A 21,574-nucleotide genomic window follows, 5' to 3' on the forward strand; every position below is an offset into this window, starting at 1 on the left:
GCTAGAAATTTTATGCTAAAGAGCATTATTAATGGCTGAGTTGAAGTCATTAAAAAGAAAAATATACCACAGAGTTCCTGACTTCCTTTTGTATTATTTTAGGGGGTCAGTTATCACTTGAAGAGCTTACAGAAATATTTATATATTTTATTGCTAGATCAATTTGTCGACCTCCCAGGGATTCCAAAGTCACCTCCAGTTAAATATTTTCATTCCCAGGAAAACACTTCAGAACCTTGCTTGAAAATTCTTCCTCAATTTATCTCATTTTTAATAATTCATATGAAAAGCAAAAAGGGCTATAGGCAGTATAACTAACTCATATAAAATTTAGACCATCCGCCATGTTTTGTTGATAATGGCCATTCATATTTTTTATAGTGCTTTAAGGTATACAAAGTGTTTTCCTCACAGCCACCATGTGAAGATGAAGCCTTAGCCTCACTTTACAGATGAAGAAACTCAAACCCAGGTAGGTTAAGAGACTTATTTGTGGTTATACAACTAGTAAGTATCAGAGCTAAGAGTTAAACTTTGGTCTTCTGTTACATATGCTCATAAATTCATACTCCAGCCCAGTTGTCCATCAACTATGTCATGCCATCTCTTAACATTATGCTCCCTTATTCATATCACTCACTAGGTACAAATAACGAGGAGTACAATTTTAAAATAATGCACCAAACATCCTGACTAGAAGAAAAAAATAGTGGTTATCAAACAGATAACTGCCATCTCCTAAAATGTCTTAGTGAAAGTGACTGTATACCAGACTTCCCTGCACTATCTCATTTCTGTGTTGTGCTCTGTGTACAGGCAAGTTCACGCATGCATACATGGGTGTGTAAGAGACGTGGCAGAGGAGAGAAAAAGAGAGAAAGAAAGAGAGACAGAGACAGAGACAGAGACACAGAGACAGAGAGGAGAGATGAGAAAGAGAATGAGAGAAGAGAAAGAATGAGAGAAAAGAAAGAGGAGAAAGAATGAGAAAAGGAACGAGAAAGGAGAGAAATAACATGAGAGAAGAGAGAGGAGAGGAGAGAGAGAGAGAAAGAAAGAGAGAGAAGAGAAAAAAGAATGAGAGAAGAGAGGAAGGATGACAGGAAAGAGAGGGGAGAGTGAAAGAGGGAATGAGAGAGAAAAAAAGAATGAGAGAGGAAAGAGAATGAGAGAAAATGAGACAGAAAGAATGACAGAGGAAATGAGAGAGAGAGATGAGAGGAAAGAAAGAATGAGAGGAAGGAGAGAAAAAGAATGAGAGAGGAGAAAGAAAGAGAGAAGAGAATGACAGAGAAAGAGAATGAGAGAACATTTCCCCCTCTTTATTGTATTATATCCCAGGATACTGACCTAAGATACAGAAAAGTAATCTTTCAATTTCAGGGGAAAAAAATTCTTAAAGGAAAAAAATTGTCACTTAAGAATTAATGAATCCAGCCCAGGATTCATCATTTAAGATGAGGTCAATGAATTTATGATACAACTGGCTGTATTACACAAGGCAATAAAATAGAGCAACATCGCTCATTCCCCATCAAACTAATGACATACTCTTAGTAATTAAAGATTTCTTCTAAGAGCCTTTCCTGATTACTTAAGATGTAGGAGTTAGGTAAAAGCATAGACCATATATCTTTCACTTTAATAAAATAACATTTGCATATCTATGATATATATAGCATGTATCTCATAAACTGCAGTTTGATAATTGTCATATTGTGGAGTTTTTCCACAAACTGCTTTAAAGCTATAAAACTTCATTGCTTTTTTCCCCCTTCACTGTAATTATTCAAGAAAGGTTAAAAAAATCTTGCAGACATTTTTTAAAATTAAAAGGTAACAAATACAGCACGAAACTAACTTGGCTCTAGAATATTTTTCTCCACTTAATTCTATTATAGCTTTATTTCTTTTGGAATCCATCCTTTCTCATTGCACCTTTTAGGAAGAGTCCTAAACACGTCCTAGGATTATATCACACTGAGGTTTTCTAACAATGGCATTCTGAGGACACAAACAATTGACCGATATGATACTCTCGTATGAGACCCAGCTGAAATGCTTCATTCCACTAATACATAATATGAAGCTGGAATGACAAAAAGATCAGGAATGAGAGAAACAAATGTACGTATATACCATTGTAGCTTATAGCAGCAGCCTTTAAGAAGATTAAATTTACCTCCTTGGTATGCGTCCAATTCTAAACAACAGAATGAACATTTCCTTTCATACATTTAAAGTATTTATACTTTAGTGGCTGACTGCCAGGGTAGTACTTATGAGCTCGGTGGTTTGATATCATTCACCCCTTTTCCTGTGAAAAAAATATGTGTGGCAACATATACCACTAGACTGCTCCAAAGACATTGCATCAGCAAAAATATCACTTGCTCTTGCTTGATATGGGAAAACCAAAAGGCCAGGGCTGCTGGTTCCTAGAACTTTCTCCATCTTATGTTTCCCCAGAAAAGAAAGCAAACTATTCATATTGGCGGCTGAGCCTTTATTTTTCGATAAATGTCCAGAGGCAAGTCCAAGACCACATGGGTATAACATATACATTCTACAAGGCTTAAAAGGAGTAACTTTGGGAGCAGTATAATTAATACATTAATCAGCTGTCAAAGTCAGGAGAGGAGTTCATCCATTAGAGGAGCCCACCACTGCCCTCTGAATGATAATCTAACATTGGGTAAGATTTAATTAAGAAGGTCTTTAGTTGAAATTTTTCTTATCCTGAGTAAAGATATATGCACCAACCTAATGGGAATCGGATTTAACAATCTCTTGAATGGAATCTACCAACTTCAAAAAAAAACCCAAAACAACCCTTACAGATTCTCTGGCATTCCCTGAATTTGTCACACTGGTCACCTCTGAGAGATGTTTTGTTTGTGTATGTTAGGTCTATCCACATGATTTCATTGCTTTAGAGAGCACTCAGTGAGGAAACTCCCTCTACAACTGCACTTGAACGACTATTTAATCAGTCAACCAATAGACATTTATTAACATGCCTACTATGTGCTAGGCACCTAGAGTCTTAGAGAGAGGCTCCTGGGGTACTTAAATTAAGTGACTCACCTAAGGTCACATAGCTAGTCCATGGCAGAACTATAACCCAAGTCTTCCCAGCCCAGCTCTCTATCCACACCTCCATTTTGTTTCTGGGAGATCATAGCTCTTCAATATTTTAAAGAATAAAAGCTTTGATCTTTTGGACTAAAAAGTTACAAAGTAGGAGGATGTATGGCGGGCTGGCCTTGGCATCAGGAAGACCAGATTCAAGTTCTATCTCTGATGAATACTGGCTTTGTGACCATGCGCAAATCATGAGCCCCTTGGTGCCAGAAGTATCGAAGTGAATAAATTACAGGTGAGTTGCCCATCAGCACCAATGGAAGGTATTTCCAACCAGAATTCCTTCTACCAATAAAAATCATGTTTAGACAAACAAGCTGACAAAATTCTAAAAGGTACCAGTGGCCTTCTAGTACAGATCAGGTCTAGAAAGTCATGAGCACTTGTTAACAAAAGGAAGGGTGGAGTGAAGGGAGATAGAATACTATCAGTATTGTGTATGGACCTGAATCACTCCTACCTATAGGCAGTTACCTACAGCTCTGGTTTTGGGAACCCAGAAAGCAACTCTTCACAATGACAACAAAATCTCCCTCACTGGCCATCACACAAATTCTCACCTTCCTCCTCAGTCTGTGCGTTAATACACTGTCTCTAGAAGATCCCTATGAAAATGCATGTTTTCTAAGAGGCATAATATACTACCATTTATTAACACATTGGCACGGATTAGTTTATCAGACTAGCTAGCTAAGGAGCTAGGAGAGAATAGGGTCCTAAGGGGAACTGGACACAACACAAGTAAGTTTTATTTGTTTGGCCAGGTAGATGGGCAATTAAGAAAAATTAGAGACAGCTAAATAACTCAGTGGACAGAGCGGTGAGCCTGGAGTTAGGAAGACCTGAGTTCAAATCTAGCCTCAGACACATACTAGCTGTGTGACCCTGGGCAAGTCACTTAACTGTTTGCCTCAGTTTCCTCATCTGTAGCATGAACTAGAAAAGGAAATGGTGAACTACCCCAGTATCTTTGCCAAGAAAACCCCAAATGAGGTCACAAAGAGTCAGACCCAACTGCAAATTACTGAACAACAACAAAGGAGAAGTCCAGAGTAAGGCTGCTGAATCCCAGGAATGGGTACTAAGGTTGGAAACAGGTGCCAGGCAGCTCTGGGTCCTGGAGCGAGTAGGAAGAATTGAGATATCAACAGGAACCAGGAGCTTTCTTCACAATTTGACCTAGCATCATTCTTTGGAGGAATCTTATTGTAATTTAAACTGAGCTGATAACTATCTTCTTGCTTATACTGCAGTTTTTCAGCATGGAAGCGGCATCCCTCACTAATGGAACAACAGCAAGAGCCGGACCTTTGGTTCTGGGATGAGGCAAGGGCAGAGATTTTGGAAGCCACATGAGCAAAATAAAATCCATAAAATTAGAGCAATGCAAGGCCTCCTCAGTGAAATTTGCAGAAAGGTGAAAGAGATGGGTAAGTCTAATCATCCTCGCTGCAAAAAACAGTAGAGAAAAAATGCATATTGACCACCCATCAAATTATTGCAATCAGTACGGATCATCGACAAGCACTGCGGATGAATAGTAAGAAATTCATGCTACGCAATAAGAAATGAAAGGGAGAGGGAGTGGGCAATGGTGGAAAGAACACTTGGTTTATAGCCAGAGGACATGCTTTCAATTTCTAGCTGCTAGATGGCGCAGTGGAGAGAGCAGACTGCGGTCAGAAAGACCCGAATCCAACCCGAGATACTTAGTTAGCTGGTGACCCTGAGCTAGGTCATTCAGCCTCTGTCTGCCTCAGTTTCCCTAATCTGTAAAATGGGCATCATAATAGCACCTGATTCTCAGGGTTGTTATGAGGACCAAATGAGATAACATTTGTAAAGTGCCTAGCACAGAGCCTGGCACTTAATAAATGCTTGTTTCCTTTCTATTTGTTATTTCAGTGATCTTAGTACTTAGATGAGCAATCCTTTAATGTTTCTAAGCTACAGTCCTTTTAATCTTGCAATGACCCTAAACATCTTGCCACTACAAAAGTCCATATTCTCACCACGATATCATGTAACAGTGAATCATGGGTCACTACCACCATCTCTGAAAAGCTGAAATGACAATCATACAAAGGACAATGGAAAAACACATACCAAGCGTATGCAGCTTATAAACTAGTCACTGGGAAAAGGAAGGGAATAAGCATCTACAAAGAGCCTACTAAGTGCCAAGCACTTTGCTTTTACAAGTATTCTCTCATTGAATCCTCACAACAACCCCAGGGGGTGGGGTAGATGCTGTTATTAACCCCATCTTACAGATGAAGAAAATGGAGACAAAGGTTAAGTCAAGGTCACACAGCTAATAAGTATTGGAAGCCAGATTGGAACTCAAGTCTCCCTGACTCTAGGCTCAGGGCTCTATCCACTGCACCTCTAGCTGCAGGCAAAAAAGAGATTTTTTTAGAGTACATATATACAACCAGAAAAGAAAGTTATAGGGCCAGCTAGGTACTGAGAATTACAACACATGGATAAAGCAACTGGTTCCCCTAAAACACTAAAGCATTATATCAAATGATTTAACAAGATGAATTATATCATGCTTGGCCAAGTTTTTGATGATTTAAAAAAAATGTGGTGGTGAGGGAAGACTTGGTTGACTTAAAATCTGGTGTCAGAAATGTCTTTAAGTTCTACAACCATCCATTCTGGATTTTTCTGGGGCAGTTCCAGATTTTTTAGAAATCTAAAAAATTAAATTAAAAACTTTTTAAGTGAATAAGGTTTTACAAAAAAGTATATCCTTTGTCAGGCCATATGCCCCAAATTTTTGGTTCAGAAATCTGGCTTTTATATCCATAAGATCATGAAAGGGACCTCAAAGACCATCTAGTCTAACCCTGTCCTATTACAAATGAGGAAACCGAGACCAAAGTAGATTGTAACTTATTCAAGTTCATAAAGGTAGTAAGAGTCAGGGGCAAGATTTGAAACCAACATCTTTTCTCTCTACACCCTCCCCTCAAACCTCTACCCCAACAACCTCCCCTGTTATTGCTGTCTCAAGGCAGAGGTCAACTACCGCCATAAGATTGCATAATAATGCTATTTTAGTCAAAATAAATGAATGTGTCTATACCTGTGTGTTTACTAGATCATAAACAAGCTCCGTGAGCACAAGGACCCTATCTTAACCAAATTGTTCAAACTAGATGCTCTGAACCCAATAAATACTTAATAAATATTTCTTGTAATTCATTATAATGTTGAATCATATTCCTAACATACTGTATGGATTGCTGTAGAGTTGAAGGCTGGGAGAATCCAGGCCTAGAATTCCTTTGTCCTCTCCTATTCCCTACCCCATCCATCTGCAAAAAGTACAGAAACACCACACACACACACACACACACACACACACACACACACACTCTGGGGAAGCCTATTTGGATTCCATCTCATTAGACATTTCTTCCATTTGGGAACTTTACATCTCAACCTCCAAGGCTAGATGACACCATACTTTTGGTCTTTTCTTGCCTCATCCCTCATTCCTTCAGGGGTGCAGGCCATCTCTAGTCAGCCTGATCTATATCTCACCACTGGACCCAGATGGCTCCAGAGGAGAAAGTGAGGCTGGTGACTTTGCACAGCCCTCCCTCACTTAAATCCAATTCACTTGCATGTCACGGTATCACCTGTCTGATGTCATGGTCCTCTTCGAGAACTCAGGGCAAACTCTCCCAGCCTTCCAGAGGGATGCAATTAGCTAAACAGAGCAACTCAAATAGCTTTAAAGCTGGAAGAGACCTTGGACTTCATTCAGTCTATCCCTGAGGTGAGTAAATGTTGTTTGAATTGTTTCCTTCCTATTTTCTACTTAAATGATCTTAGTACTTAGATGATTAATCATTTAATGTTTCTAAGCTACAGTTCCCTTTAGCTACAATCTTCCAATGATCCTAAACATCTTGCCACTACAAAAGTCCATCCTTTTTAACACCATATTCTCACCGCAATATCACATAACAGTGAATCACAGGATGCTAACATCTCTGAAGAGCTGAAATGACAAGTGATACAGAGGACAACAGAAAAACACATACCAAGCATATGCAGGTTATGAACTTGTATCCTTTGAGGTGAAGCCTAGACAGGGTGAGTTACCCAAAGTTACACAGGTAGTTAACAGCAACTAAATGGGAAAGGGACGTTTTAGTCGAGTTTCAGGGGGAGAAAAAACACCAAATCTGTTAGGGCAGGGATTGCTTCTTTAATATTGAGAGCCTTTCTCTTCTCCCCTGGCCGTTCCCCTTCCTTCTCCAAGCTCAGCCTGTCTCTGATTCAAGCAGAAGCTTGATAAAACTGCAAGGCTGCTTGAAAATGAGTGTTAAATCCATTAAAATGAATAATTTCTCATAGTCTCAACTGCTGTTTGAATAGTGGGAGCCCTAAGCTGTACTCTTCATGTTTTATTAAAAAACAGAGTAGATGAATAATCTACTAGACTCATTAGATTGCAGAATCATCTTCCAAAGGAAGAAATAGACACCCTATTATCAGGGACATTTAAAAGGAGACTGGCTGGCTAGCTGGAACAAGGCATAGATGAACTATATGTTCCTATATGTGTAAAGAAAGTCACTAATCTCTCCAAAATGCCGTGGAGTAGCACGACATCCCAGCCTGCTCAGTTTTGCAAAGCTTTTGTTGCTGCTGTTTAGTAATTTCTGACTCTTTGTGACTCCATTTCAGGGTTTTCTTGGCAAAGATACTGGAGTGGTTGGTCATTTCCTCCTCATTTAACAGATGAAGAAACTGAGGCAAACAAGGTTAAGGAACTTGTTCCAAGTCACACAGCTAGAAAGCATCTGAGGCCAGATTTGAAATTATTTAGATAAATCTTCGTGATTCTAAGCCCAGGACTCTATACATTGAGCCACTTAGCTGCCCCTTTGCAAAGCTGGAGTGGAGAACAAGTTCCTTCAAAGGATGATTTGGCCACAGACATGTAAGTGAATACAAAAATCAAGAGAAGACTTTCAAAAATCAGCAAAACTCTTTGTAACTAGGACGAACAAAAATAAGTAAGTTTTTAAAAAAACTTTTTTAAAAAAATATACCTAAGATCTATGATGGGCAATGAGTTGGGAAGACCTTGGTTAAAATCCTACCTCTAACACATCTGACTTGCACAACCATGGGCAAGTCATTTACTCTCTCAGTGTCCCAGACAAGTCTAAAATTATAAAGTCGCAGATATGCTGCCAACTTGCCCTGGGAGTTCCCTAAATCCATGAAGTCACAGGTTTGGATCAAAAATGGCAGGGTGGGGAACCAACATTTAATACACATTAGAATATATGAACTAAATCCATTCTCAACCTGTGAAATTTTAGTTTTCACATGAAGTTTACTATCAAGTTCACTGTGTTTAAATGATACGGGGAATGTGTGTGTGTGTGTGTGTGTGTGTGTGTGTGTGTGTGTGTGTGTGTGTGTTTGGATGGAAGTTTGCTTTTTTCTTTTGCTAAGCAAGTTAAAATAGGCTTTAGACCTCAACGACCTGTTAGGGAAGTCTTTGTCAGAACTAAAAATCTAATGGAAAACTTGTTCAGCACAAAGAAAGTTAACTATAAAAAGAAGTCTTTGTGATATATCTCCAAAATCCACTTATCTTATAGTTCTAAGATGGATCCCAGAACTCTTGACTAAGTTCACTAGGGACAAGTCCATCCTTTTCACTGAGTGCCATGGCCAAAGCAGGGAGAAAACAGGTGTAGCCCTGGTTTGGAACCAAGTTTTGTAAGAAGCTTGAGGAAAGCTCAGATTGCCTAACCTGAGGTTCTGCTAAAGCAAAGGATGAGAGGTTGCTATAAACGGTGATTTTAGGACTACCCCCACAATCAGATATTTCTGACTAAGGTGATTTTCCTCCCTTTGGTCTGATTTTATTTTTAAGATTACTGACCCAGTCCTGGAGTAGCTATATAATTACAGAAAAAAATCGATTTCATTTAGTTTGTGGAGATGCAGATTATGTTCATATAAGGCTGGTCCATCCAAAGGGAAATGGAAAAATTGAGTCAAATAACCAATTTTTTGGTCTACATAGAGCCAAACATCTGGGATCTTTGGCTTGCTCAGTTTTCACAATGTCTGGCACCTAATGGTGCCACAGACTAAAAGACCACAGAGATAACAGAATGCGACAGTTAAAAGGGACTTTAAAGATCACTGAATCCAACTGCTTTGTCTGAAGTTTTATGGAAGTCCTGCCATGTCTTTTGGTGAAAGCAAATCATTTTTCTTCAGGTTTATTGGTCATTAAAAAAATCTTACATGTATTTGGGGGGTGGGGATAGGAGATACTAAGAAATGATTTTTTTTAACCAGACCCATGATTTCATTGGCGTAGAGAACAAGGAAACTTCCTCTATAACAAGAGATCAACAACTACTCTGCTATTTCCAGAGAGTTGCCTGAAACCAGGGGTGTGCTGGAGCTAACTCCAACCAACTGGTGAGAGACAATTGTTAAATTTTCAGTGTGAGCATTTGCAACTGGGAAATTGGCAAACGCTACAAATTGGGGCTTGATTTGTTGATTGTCTAGATTAAAGAAAGTGATGGAGAAAATATTAGTAATAAATTAAACTTAAAATCTGTCATGGGTACACATTTCCTCCTATCCCTTACCAAAAAAAAAAATGTAAAAGGTGGCTGTTAAATATTTCCCAGCACCTCCCTGCTGGTGCTGGAGCACTGATTGCCCAAGGTCCCATAGCCTGGATTACAAGTAAAACTCGAACTCAGATCTTCTTGATGCTGAAACTAGCTTTCTACCCACTCTATCAAACTGCCTCTCAACGAATGATTACTAACTTAAAATACTTTTGTAGAGTTGTTGTTTACTTGTTGAGTTGTTTCATTTGTGTCTGACTCCTTGTGACCTCAATTGGGGTCTTCTTGGCAAAGATGCTGGAGTGGTTTGCCATTTTCTTCTCTAGTCCATTTTACAGCTGAAGAAACTGAGGCAGACAGGGTGAAGTGACTCGCTCAGAGTCATGCAGCTATTAGGTGTCCAAGGTCATATTTGAACTCATGAGAATGAGTCTTCCTGATTTCAAGCCCAGTGCTTTGTCCACTGCACCACCTCACTGTCCCACTGAAAATATATACTGCATAAAAGAAAATTTATTATTTCTGTACCTTCTAACTGTCATTGTCTCCATGCCCTTTGGTTCTGTTTTTACTAACTCTACTAGAGTCTAAGATAAGGGGAAGATTTTGTTATCACATAATCTAATCAACAGAGATCACAAGATATAGGGACTTGATTCAGAATCAGAAGACCCAAGTGGGAACCCAGGCTTGACCACCTAGGAGGTTATATGACTCTCTAAGCAAGCTGCCTCGTAAATTGCAATAAAAAAGTTAACGATTGCTATTACTATCATTATTATTATTATTAATTATTATTATCATTATTATTGCTACTATTTCTAGACCCTTTGCTATCTTGGCCCACAGTTCCTATGGAAATATCCCACTTTGTCAATGTTTGTTTTAAAATATAAGATTTAGAATATTGAATATAATAGCCCAGATCTGATCTCACCAGTTTAGAAGCATAGTGGGAATATTACCTTCTGTGATCTGAATACTCTATTAATAATGATAATAATTAGTTATAGCTAGCACTTGCAAAGCACTTTACATATGTTATCTTATTTAATCCTCACCACAACCCTGGGCTAATATTATACCCATTTTACCAGATAAAGAAACTGAGGCAGGCAAGAGGTTTTAGTAACTTGTCCAGGATCACACAGCTAGTGAATGTCAGGTCTTCTTGACATCCAGCATTCTATCCACTGTGCCACCTAGCTGCCTTACTTTCACGGTCATCCTTGGCCATCCATCTTTTTTACTTCTCCTTACAGGCTTTCCCTCTTTTTTACATATCCTTTAAAGATCTGAGCTTTCTGAAACTCCCAATGCATTGTTTTCTTTCAGCGCCCCCTTTCTTCTTTATGTTTGTTTTGGAATTGCTTCCAAAGGCAAATCAAGAATGAATGAATGAATGTATCGAATGTCTGGCTCTTAGTAGAATGAGATCTTTAGCACATATCTGAAAACTGAAGCCTGCTTTCACAATTATATCCTGTCTCAGTGCCAGTTTTTGATTCTATATTATTGAGAATATCATCCATATCATACTTCAGGCAATGCCACCTGTAGCAGACTCCCAACGACAATGACATTTCAAACGCTCACCATTGTGTTTTCCTATATTTTCATGTTGGCATATACCATCCTTTTACGTGTGGTCACTCTCGCCCCTCGTTGACCTGGCACGTGGTAGGTACTTAATGTTTGTTGGTCTATTGGTTGATTGCTCTCTCAGATCTATTTCTTTTGGACAAGCTATTGTTGTTCTTCAGTCATTTCAGTCACATCTGACTCTTTGTGTGACCCCATTTGGGGTTTTCTTGGCAAAGGTACTAGAGTGGTTTGCCATTTCTTTGGTCTTTACTGTGTTTTAGTCATAAAGCCCATCCCACCAAGTCTCTGTGATACTTCTGAATTTGTATTTACCCTTTTAAATTAAAATGTCAAGATCTCCATGTTTGTTTCCCCTACATTTGTTGTACATTGACATGTCAATAGCTGAGACCAGAGTTTTCCCAACCTACTTCCCAGTTATTTTCACATCAGAATTACCAGGCACTTTTTGCTTTCCGTGTTTTCTTTCTAGATCATGCCTATTGTCTTTCATATTGCTCAGTTTTCCAGATTCATCTGGGGATTTTTTACCACCCTCACCCCCACCCCCACCATAAAATTTAGCTGAAAAGATTCTTGATCCAATGAGCTAGTAGCTGACAAAATGCATTTCTTCTAGGCTTCATGAGTTGTCTCAAAGTTCTGTTACCGAATGAGTCACTGGACCATTTTCATCAGTAGCTAAATTGGAAAAGTACCTGACTTCCCAGTTCAATTATTTGCAGTCATTAATCTTTATAAATGTATAACATCACTATTTTAAGAGGCCAAATTATATACTTATGGATTATTCTGCTTACCCATTGTTTTAAAATTAAAACTTAGTCATGTATTTTCTCTTCTTCCGTTTTAATTTATCTTTCTTTTGGCGCATTCTGGAGAAGGGGGAGGATATGGAATCAAATCAAGAAGAAAAAAAACATAGCCCAACTAAAGACAAATCACCCCCCTGCCAAACTCTACAGTATTTCCAATGGTTCATGAAATGTTTGACAGCAATGTAATTGCAATAATGAGGTGGTTTGAGGGCCAGGTGGTGGTTTTAAACTCACACAGGATGTTTCTAGCCCTAGGCTTAGCTTCAGGCCAGGACCACTTCAACCAGGCCAAAGCTACCAATGGAATCCCTGTTGCTGGGTAACACACAAATGTGACATTTACTGGGTCCCTGAATAATGCCTTTCTCTGAGTAGCCAAAAGTACTCACATATCAAACATGGAGAGGAAGGGTAATTTGAGATGTCAGTAAGTCTTTATGATTTAATTAAGACCTAAGAGACTGTCTAGGATTAGGATGGTTCCTCTAGTCCCTGCAAGGGATGCTCTGAATTCCTTCTTGAGAAACCTTTTCCTGGATTGCAGCCTATAATAGGTTGGTTCCTCAGCTTTTGTTAGGCTACTTTGTACCTTGCTTGTTTGCTCGTATCTTTTCTTTTCTGGTTGATAGCCTGTGAATTTAGTGGTCAGGAAGTGCTAACAACATGGTTGAAAACCAATGCTCAGCTAGTGTTAGCTTTTCCCTTCAGCTTCCCTCGAGCAACTCAGTACTTATCAGCAATCTCCTTGTTATCTCTATCTAAACTCCTGGCTTGGATTGCCAAACAGTGTGGGCTGAGGACAGCTGTGACAATAAAAGAAATATATATATATATAATACACACACACATATACATGCATTATATATGCATGTATGTGTATGTATACATATGTATGTATATATGTAACATATATAGTACAGCAGACACACACACACATATATGCACATAACACACACATAACAACTAGTATTTATGTAGCAATTTCTTTCCAGATCCTCTAGTTTAAATGGCTGCATATAGATACTCCCTCATTAGTTGGAAATATAAGTGTGTGAAGGAATGAAAAGCCAGGTAATAACCTAATTTCAGAGGTGAGTAAATTGAGGCTAGCATTGGTTATATGGTCAAGTGCTCTCATAGTCATAGTCTGATGACAGTGCTGTGATTATGACTCCAATCTCATGTTTCCTTGACAACCACAGCCTCTGGGGGACCAGAATGAAATCCACCAACACATTTTCATTTGTCCACTTCTGCAGTTGGACTCTTTCTGCCACAGAATCAAGATAATTCTATGTGACAGTGATGCTTAATGTCATTGCTAACCCAGATTGTAACCAAAACCCATAATACCCCACAGATGCCAAATTTGGTGGGGACATGGAACTAGAGGGAACAGAAATATTCATTCATTCAAAAAACACTTATTAAGCATCTATTTCATGAACAGTTTTCTGCAAAGTTAGAGAGCCATCAAGGTATAGCACAATGAGAACTAGATGTGGAATTAAATCAACTCAGTTTTAATACTAACTCTGCTACTTAATACCTGTGTGACTGACTATGGTCAAGTCATTTTTCTCTGGGTCTTAGCTTCCTTATCTGTAAAAAGAGGAGGATTATTGTAGATCACCTCAAAGGTCCTTTCTAGTTCTAAAACCTACCTATAACAAGGGTTGTTAACTATTTTTGTGTGTTATAGACCCCTTTAGCAGTCTGATGAAGCCTGTGGACTCCTCCTCAGAATAATGTTTTTAATTGCATACACAGGATTATCAAGGGAACCAATTATATTGACATAAAGTTACCACAATATGTTTCTTTTAAAAAAACAGGTTCAAGAATCCCTGATAAGATTATCCTTTAAGCCAAATGGCTTAAACCAATGGTATCATTTAAGTCAAAAGGCAATTGATAAAATCTCACATCTTCCTCTCTTTATACCCGTGATTCGTGGTTGCTACATGCTAAAATGAAATGCCTCTGACCTTGACCTAATTCTCAACACCTTCCAGATCTGACCTACCTCTTCCCAGCTTCCTCTGTGCTCCTTCTCTATCATGCCCTCTGCAAACTCCATTTTATTGTTAGCAAATGTCCCTTCCTCCTCTCGCACTCTTTCCATCTTCTTGGCCTTATGGTAACCTATAAGTTTCTTCCTGAAGACATCATATCTCTACCACCTTCTTCAGTGTTTGGATGTTTCTCCTCTCATGCTTCTTGATCCAAAGGACCAGAAAGAAGAGTAGGCACTATTTAGTATTATTATTATTATACGGGGATGAGTAGAGTTACTGAGTGAGAGTTGGAGAGGAAAGATTTCTTGCTTGGAGCGGCCAGGAAGGTGACTGTTGGAGGCACATTTCATATTCTCTTAACAGACAAATTCTCAACCCCATGCTGTTCCCACTATACCACACAACCCTCTTCTCTCTCTTTTTTCAGGGATTTCAGGGCCGGGCTTGTAGTCTTTCTCTCTGCCTCAATCTTTCCCCTCCATACTCAGATATCCGAATATCTGCTTTAATGCTCCCACAAACACCCTGACTAACTAGTACATCATTCTCCACTCTCATCATCTCTATCCTCACTTACCCACAGGGATGGCCCATAGTTTAAAACCATCATCCAGAATTTTGCTATTTTCATGATCCTGATCTCTCTCTGATCATAAACTTGTATCTCCCTCCCTTCCTCACTCCTCCTGAACCTAGTCTTTGTCCTCACCAATACCTTCAGGTCTTATCTCCCTCCCTGTTCCCAAAATCCATCAACGACGTTGACTCACTTCTTCCCTTCACGTTCTTGATCTTGTAGGCATACATCTGAACTGTCCATTATCTTCCACCCTCTAATTCCATGCATCCTTGCTCTACTGATGCTTAGGCTTTGTTGTCCAACTTTGAGCTATCCTCACTGTCTGCTTTCTCTACTTCTACTCACCACAGTGTTGAACATCGTAGGAGGAAGTGACACAAGGGTGTCAAAAAGGGGCCACTGCAAAGTTATGTTATCTATTCAATTCAACAAATATTAGTTAACTGCTATGTATGTGATATTGGACTATCTAATCTCAAGTCAGCCCTCACTACCCTAGAGCAAAGGATCCATGGCTATAGATTTCAGGGAGTCCACAGACTTGGATGGAAAAAAAATTACATTTTTATTTCAATCTAACTGGTTTCCTTGGTAATTCTGTGTATATTATATTCTGAAGAGGCATCCATAGGTTTCACAAGACTGCCAAGGGGATTTATAACACAAAAAGGTTTAGAAGCTCTGGACATAGAGAAATCCTCTTATTCTTCCTGATTAATTCTCTATCATGCTTTCTACAGAGATGTTCCATATCTTTTCTTCCCTTTTCAAAGGGATCCCCCTCTATTGTATCTTCACCCTCTCTTCCTCCTGATTAATTGAGAATACTCTTTTCTCCTCTATTTCATATCCCAAAATTCTTTTACTTAGCCTCCCCATTTTCTCCTCCTTTCCTCCAGTTTCTGAATGAGTGGCCCTTTCCTTTGCTTTCTACTTATTCTTTTAATTCCAACCCCTAAAACCTTCTCCAGAAGCTCTCCCCATTAGTCATTTTGTCTCTCATCTTTAATGTCTCCTTATCTACTGACTCCTTTCCCTGCTGCTGATAAGCATGTTCAAATCTCCCCTGTCCTTAAAATAAATAAGTAAATGACCCTCATTTGACACTGCTGCCTCAAGCTGTCATACAATATCGCTCCTCCTGTTCACAAATACCTAGAGATAGAAAAAGTCACCTCCATTGGATGCCTCCATCCTCACCTCCCACTCATTTCTCAGCCCTTTGTGATCTCACTCCTAACCCCAGGACTCTAGCAAAATTGTTCTCTTCAAAGTTATCACATATTTTAGCTGCTTAACCAAGTAGCCTTTTCTCAGTCTTACCTGACCTCTGAAGTTTGGGGAGAGTTTCTGTATGCCCTTTCCTGTCTTTGCTTCCATGACCCTGATCCTGGTCCTCTTCCTACCTGTCTCCCGTCTTCTGTCTTCTTTGCTGTACCCGTCTCCTACTCAATAAGTTTATGGCTCCCCTAAGTCTCCATCCTGGGCCTTGTTCTATTCTGTCTTTGAGTCTTCTCATCACTTTCCATGGTTCAATTATTACCTTTTATGTTATTAGCAGATGGCTCTGAAATCTATATAGCCCTAACCTCTCTATCTGCTAGCTTCTCATGGCTCTCAAATTTAACATATCCCCAAAGAAATGTATTATCTATCCCCTTTAAGCCTTCCCTTCCTTCAAACGCCTATCTTTCTTTTAGGGAAACCAGGAAGGCAACATAGGAGTTCTCCTTGACTCTTCTTTCCCACTTTATCCAATCATTTCTGAGGCTTGTTGATTTTATTTCCACAATTTCTCTTGCATTTTCCCCTTCCCTCTAGTCATACAGTCATTGTACTAATCTAGACCCTCCACACCTCTCTCCTGAACTATTGGAACAACCTTCTTTATTCATATCCTTGATTCTAGTCTCTCCCTTCTCAGATCTGTCCTCTTTATAGCTGCCAAATCAATATTCTTAAGGTACAGGTCTGACCATGCTACTCCACAGCCAGAAAGCTTTCAGTATTTTCCTATTTTGTTCCTAAGAATTACAGCTGGAAGAGAGTTGAATTGAATTTTGATCAATACCCCTATTTCATAGATAAGGAAACTGAGACCCAGAGAGGTTAAGGTGGGGCCATATAAGTAGCAAATAGCAGAGTTAGGATTCAAACTCAAGTCTTCAGACTTCAAGTTCATTACTTTTTGTGTGACCCCCCTGCTGTGGGAATCCTTATGGCTTAGAATCTATCAGCAGATTAAAGCCTTTCTTCTACACAGCAATTTTTGCTTCCTTGTCTACACTGTGAGAAGTGCCATGGCATAATGGACAGAGAACTAACCTCCCTAGGTTCAAATCCCATCTCTGACACATAGTGACTGAATGACCCTAGACAAGTCGTAATCTCTCTGACCTGAAAAACTCTCTAAGATACTGATCTGCCTTGGTAGAGGGAGTTTACTAACCAAGAGCTCCCTATACCAATGAAATTGCAAGTCAGGGCCAAATCAGTAAATATGCAAATGCTGTTGTTGTCCTTCAGTCATTTTCACTCATGTCCAACTCTTCATGACACCATGTAGGGTTTTCTTGGCAAAGATACTGCATACTTGCCATTTCCTTCTCCAGGTCATTTTTACACATGAGGAAACTGAAGCAAACAGGGTTAAGTGACTTGCCCAGGGTCACACAGCTAGTAAGTGTCTGAGGCCAGATTTGAACTCTTGAAGTTGAGTCTTCCTGATTCCACCAAAAAGATAACTTGCCTTCACTTGTGGAATCAATATAACTGTTTTAATAGAGTCACACAAAACATTTCCTCCTGTCTATCACCCAACACAACATGAACAGAACCTGAGCGGGAGAAACTAGATTTCAGACATAAACTTGAAAAGAAATTTTGGTGGTCAATGTCTCAGAGATCTGGTGATGAAACATTGTGCCATACTGGATTACCTTCCTCTTCCATTTGTCTTATTAGGAAAAGGCTTTAAAAATGTCATTACTGGCCTTAGGAATGGAGATTAGCATTTGGACCATTCATTCATTCATTAACCTCTCTGAGTTCTAGCTTACTTATCTGTAAAAGATTACTTCTAAGTTCCTTCCAGCTCTGTGATTTAGTCAGTTAGTCTGATCAGGGTGGAGCTCACTGTCATATAACCTGTAGAGTTGTAATAAGAAAGCATTTTGTTCAGTCATGTTCAACTCTTCATAACCTCTTTTGGGTTTTTCTTGGCAAAGATACTGGAGTGGTTTGCCATTTCCTTCTCCAGCTCATTTTACAGATGAGGAAACTGAGGCAAACAGGGTGAAGTGACTTTTCAGGGTCACAGAGCTAGTAAGTGTCCAAGGCCAGATTTGAACTCAGGAAGATGAGTTTTCCTGACTCTAGGCCCAGCACGCTATCTACTGCACCACCTAGCTGCCCCGATGATAGATGAGTACTTCATGCTAAATTCATCACCACAAATGGTATTAAACAACCCTCGTGTATGCCATACAGAGGGTGGTTCCATAGCACTGTCTTTGCATGCAAAGGGTAGTCCATGCTACTAGAATAGAATTCAAACCTAAACTTAAGCAGCTCTTCTTCAGCCTCTCTTACTGGTATGCCAATGCCATTGATGAAGGAAGCTATATTGATCTGAGAGCATTTATTCGATAAAAAGTCAAACAGATTGTTTTCTTCATCATTTTCACAGGCCAGGGCCTACCACAAATGTGCAAGATTTCCATGTAAATGTATCTTTGTCTTGGTTTGAGAAAGGACCGTTTGATGACTGTCCCAAAGAATGAATGAGTTACTCCTATTCTTTCTATTAATCAAGATATTCTAATCACACATCTGGGGAAAAGCCCCAGCTCTGAGTCCCAAGACTTCCTCCGATGCTTATCACCTGTGCGACCTTTGGCAAGTTCACTTAGCCTTCCTGGTCCTCAGTTTCCTCATCTGTAAAATCCGAAGGGTTAGACTAGCTGGCCATCCCTAGCTCTATAAGGCCAACATCCCAAGATTCCAAACGTAAGCTGCATTTCATGACAAAATCCCTGAGAGTCCAAAGTAGGCTGGACTATTCTCAGTGTGTGGTTTCTAACAGGTAACATTATTCCTCCCGTATGCTCTAGGAGTTGGAAGAAGGCTGATGTTCTCAAGTGGGTCTTTGTTTGCTTCCTTGATGGTTCAACGCTGTCAGTTCCTCATGACAATGTGTAGACAGCCAGCAGTTCACCAATCATTTCAGTTACAAGAAGGACTTTACAATGACTTCATGAAAAGGAGTAAGAATGTTGAAGTGAACCATATCTATGATACCAGGTATCTATCAGAGGCTGATTTTTGCCTTTCTAGAGTGAAAAGTGAGGCAACAAACAGGCAAGCTAAGCAAACTAATTCATTGAGCAAATTTTTATCCAAGCACCAGGGAGACCTGAGGGATCAGTTTGGACTCATATTCCATTATGCATTTTGAATTATTAAGCATTACATGTTTGGAACCTCATTCTTCCCTATTACTTTTTAAATAATTCATCTGTATTTACATCAGCTGGACTTCCTGGAGCTTTACACATAGCAAGTAGCAGCCATGCTGAGAAAGTCACAACTGTATTATTATTGAAAGGTATTAAAACATTTGTGATATATGGTAACAGAAAAGGGCTACTAACCCTCAGTTCAGCCAAATCAGATAAAGCAGTAATTCTCAGGCTTTAGAAACCTGTGCTGCCCTTTTGTTTGATTTTGCAATTCACATTCTCCTGCCTCATCCCTGCCAAGAGCGGGCAGCATGGGCAGATATTGGCTCTTACAACTAGTGTGAATCTAAAGGGCGATTTTGTTTTTGAGAATTTCACAATCCCTTGTGTTAAATGGAGATACTCTGGCATGTTGTAAAACCAGGGTTAGAGAAAGGAGTATGTGTGATTGTCTTTTCTGAAATTAACTCTGTGTGATGATTTCCTAAGGGGAAAAAAAGATGGTTCCCAAATCCAACAATCCAAGCACATTTCTCCTCCAAATTTCCCTATTCCATCAAGGGCACCCCCATTGTCAAGTCACTCAGGTTCCCAATTTTGGAAGAGGCAAGGATGGCTATCCTTCATTCTCCTCCCCCCGTAATGATCAGTTGCCAGGACTTTTCAATTCTGCCTCCTTACATTTCTTATATACAACCCCATCACTCCACACACATAGTTATTACTCTACTTCAAGTCCTTATCACCTCTCACCTGGACTTATTGCAACAGCCTCCATACCCATCTCCTTGCTTCTCAACCCTCTAGAACACAGAAGCGCCAAACAGATAATCCTAAAACAGATTTAACCAAGTCATAAATACACACACACACACACACACACACACACACACACACACCATACATTATGCTTCTAAGATAAAATACAAAATCCTCAGCCTGGCATTTAAAGCCTGCCATTATCTGTACCCAAGCTACTTTTCCAAGTCTATTTCTCATTCTTCTCTTTCAAGTCCTTTCCTTTACAGCTAGGTCTTAATCAGTATGAATAACCATGTAGTGGTCATATTATTTGAATTTGAACTATTCAAAATTATATGTAAAATGTGGTCATTGGTTCCAGCCCAACAGAAATATGCAATGAAAATTTGAATAATGCAACCATTTCATGGGATTTATTGTTCATACTAGTCAGGACCTACCTGTATAGTCACGTGGGTTTTCCAGCTTTTTTGCACACACAACATTTCATCTCTTATCTCTATGCCTTGGTACAGGTAGAGTTTCATATCTAAAATGCAGCCCATCCCTCACCTCTGCCTCTTGGAATCCCTAAGTTCCTTAAAGATCCGGATGAGGTAGAGTTTCTCACACAATAGCCCTATCACTATAACACACAGTTTTTATCATTTTCTCCTCTTTGAGATTATTTTGTGATATTTTGCATATATTCCATATTTGCTTATGTTGTATCCTCCCCCAGAAAGTAATTTCCTTGAGGGCAGAGACTAAGGTTGATTTTGTCTTTCTATCCTCAGCACTCAACACAAATATTTATTGAATTGGATTGAACTTTAAAAAGTTTAATCACAGATTAAATCAGAATAAGTGAAAAATCCTGGAAATTCTGCCTATTGTCCTAGACCACTCAGGCTAATTTATGACTTCTTTTCATTCTATCCTGTTAGGTGGCATAGTAGATGATACTCTAGCCTTGTAGTCCATTAGGCCTCAGTTCAAATCCAGACTCAAATACTCATTCTATGACCCTGAGTCTTGATTTTCTCATTTGTAAGATGCAGATGATAGCAGTAATATCACCTGTGTCACCAGGTCATTGTGAACATCATGATATGCGCCCCATGTTTCACAAACCATAAAGCACTACATAAACGTTATCATTAATTCCCAACATTTTGAATGGTACAGTTCCTTCTGATTCAGAATTATCGCCCCGCCCCTCATTGTTTTGCATCCCCCCCCACAAAGAATTCTACTTTGAACCTTGACACTTCCTCTGATGTATTCTTCCATTCTGCTCCCCCTGTGTATCTCACAATGTCTGTCAATCTCAAACCCCCAGTAACTCTTCATTTGCATCCTTCTCTCCCTTTTCTGCTTCTGTGATTGCTATTGTCCTGCCCGTTTGGCCCTGTGCAGTCTAGATTCAGTCTGTCCTGAGGCTAGAAACAAGAAATTTCCAACAGCCTGACTGAATGCAAATTCCTCTGCTGCCCAAGGAAAGTGCAGGAGGTCAGGTTTCAATGGAGTATAGGATTCTATGCCAAGCGAGGAGATCAAGGTCTGAGTA

The 21,574-nt window shown here is 39.5% G+C and overlaps 1 protein-coding gene across 1 annotated transcript in view; it reads right to left on the minus strand.

The window, feature by feature from the left end:
* Nucleotides 1-21,574, minus strand: part of LOC118858546 (sine oculis binding protein homolog) — a 229,179-nt gene that overhangs the window by 29,231 nt on the left and 178,374 nt on the right. The window lies entirely within an intron of this gene.

The sequence above is a fragment of the Trichosurus vulpecula genome, chromosome 7 (assembly GCF_011100635.1).
Source record: "Trichosurus vulpecula isolate mTriVul1 chromosome 7, mTriVul1.pri, whole genome shotgun sequence".
NCBI classification, from domain to species: domain Eukaryota; kingdom Metazoa; phylum Chordata; class Mammalia; order Diprotodontia; family Phalangeridae; genus Trichosurus; species Trichosurus vulpecula.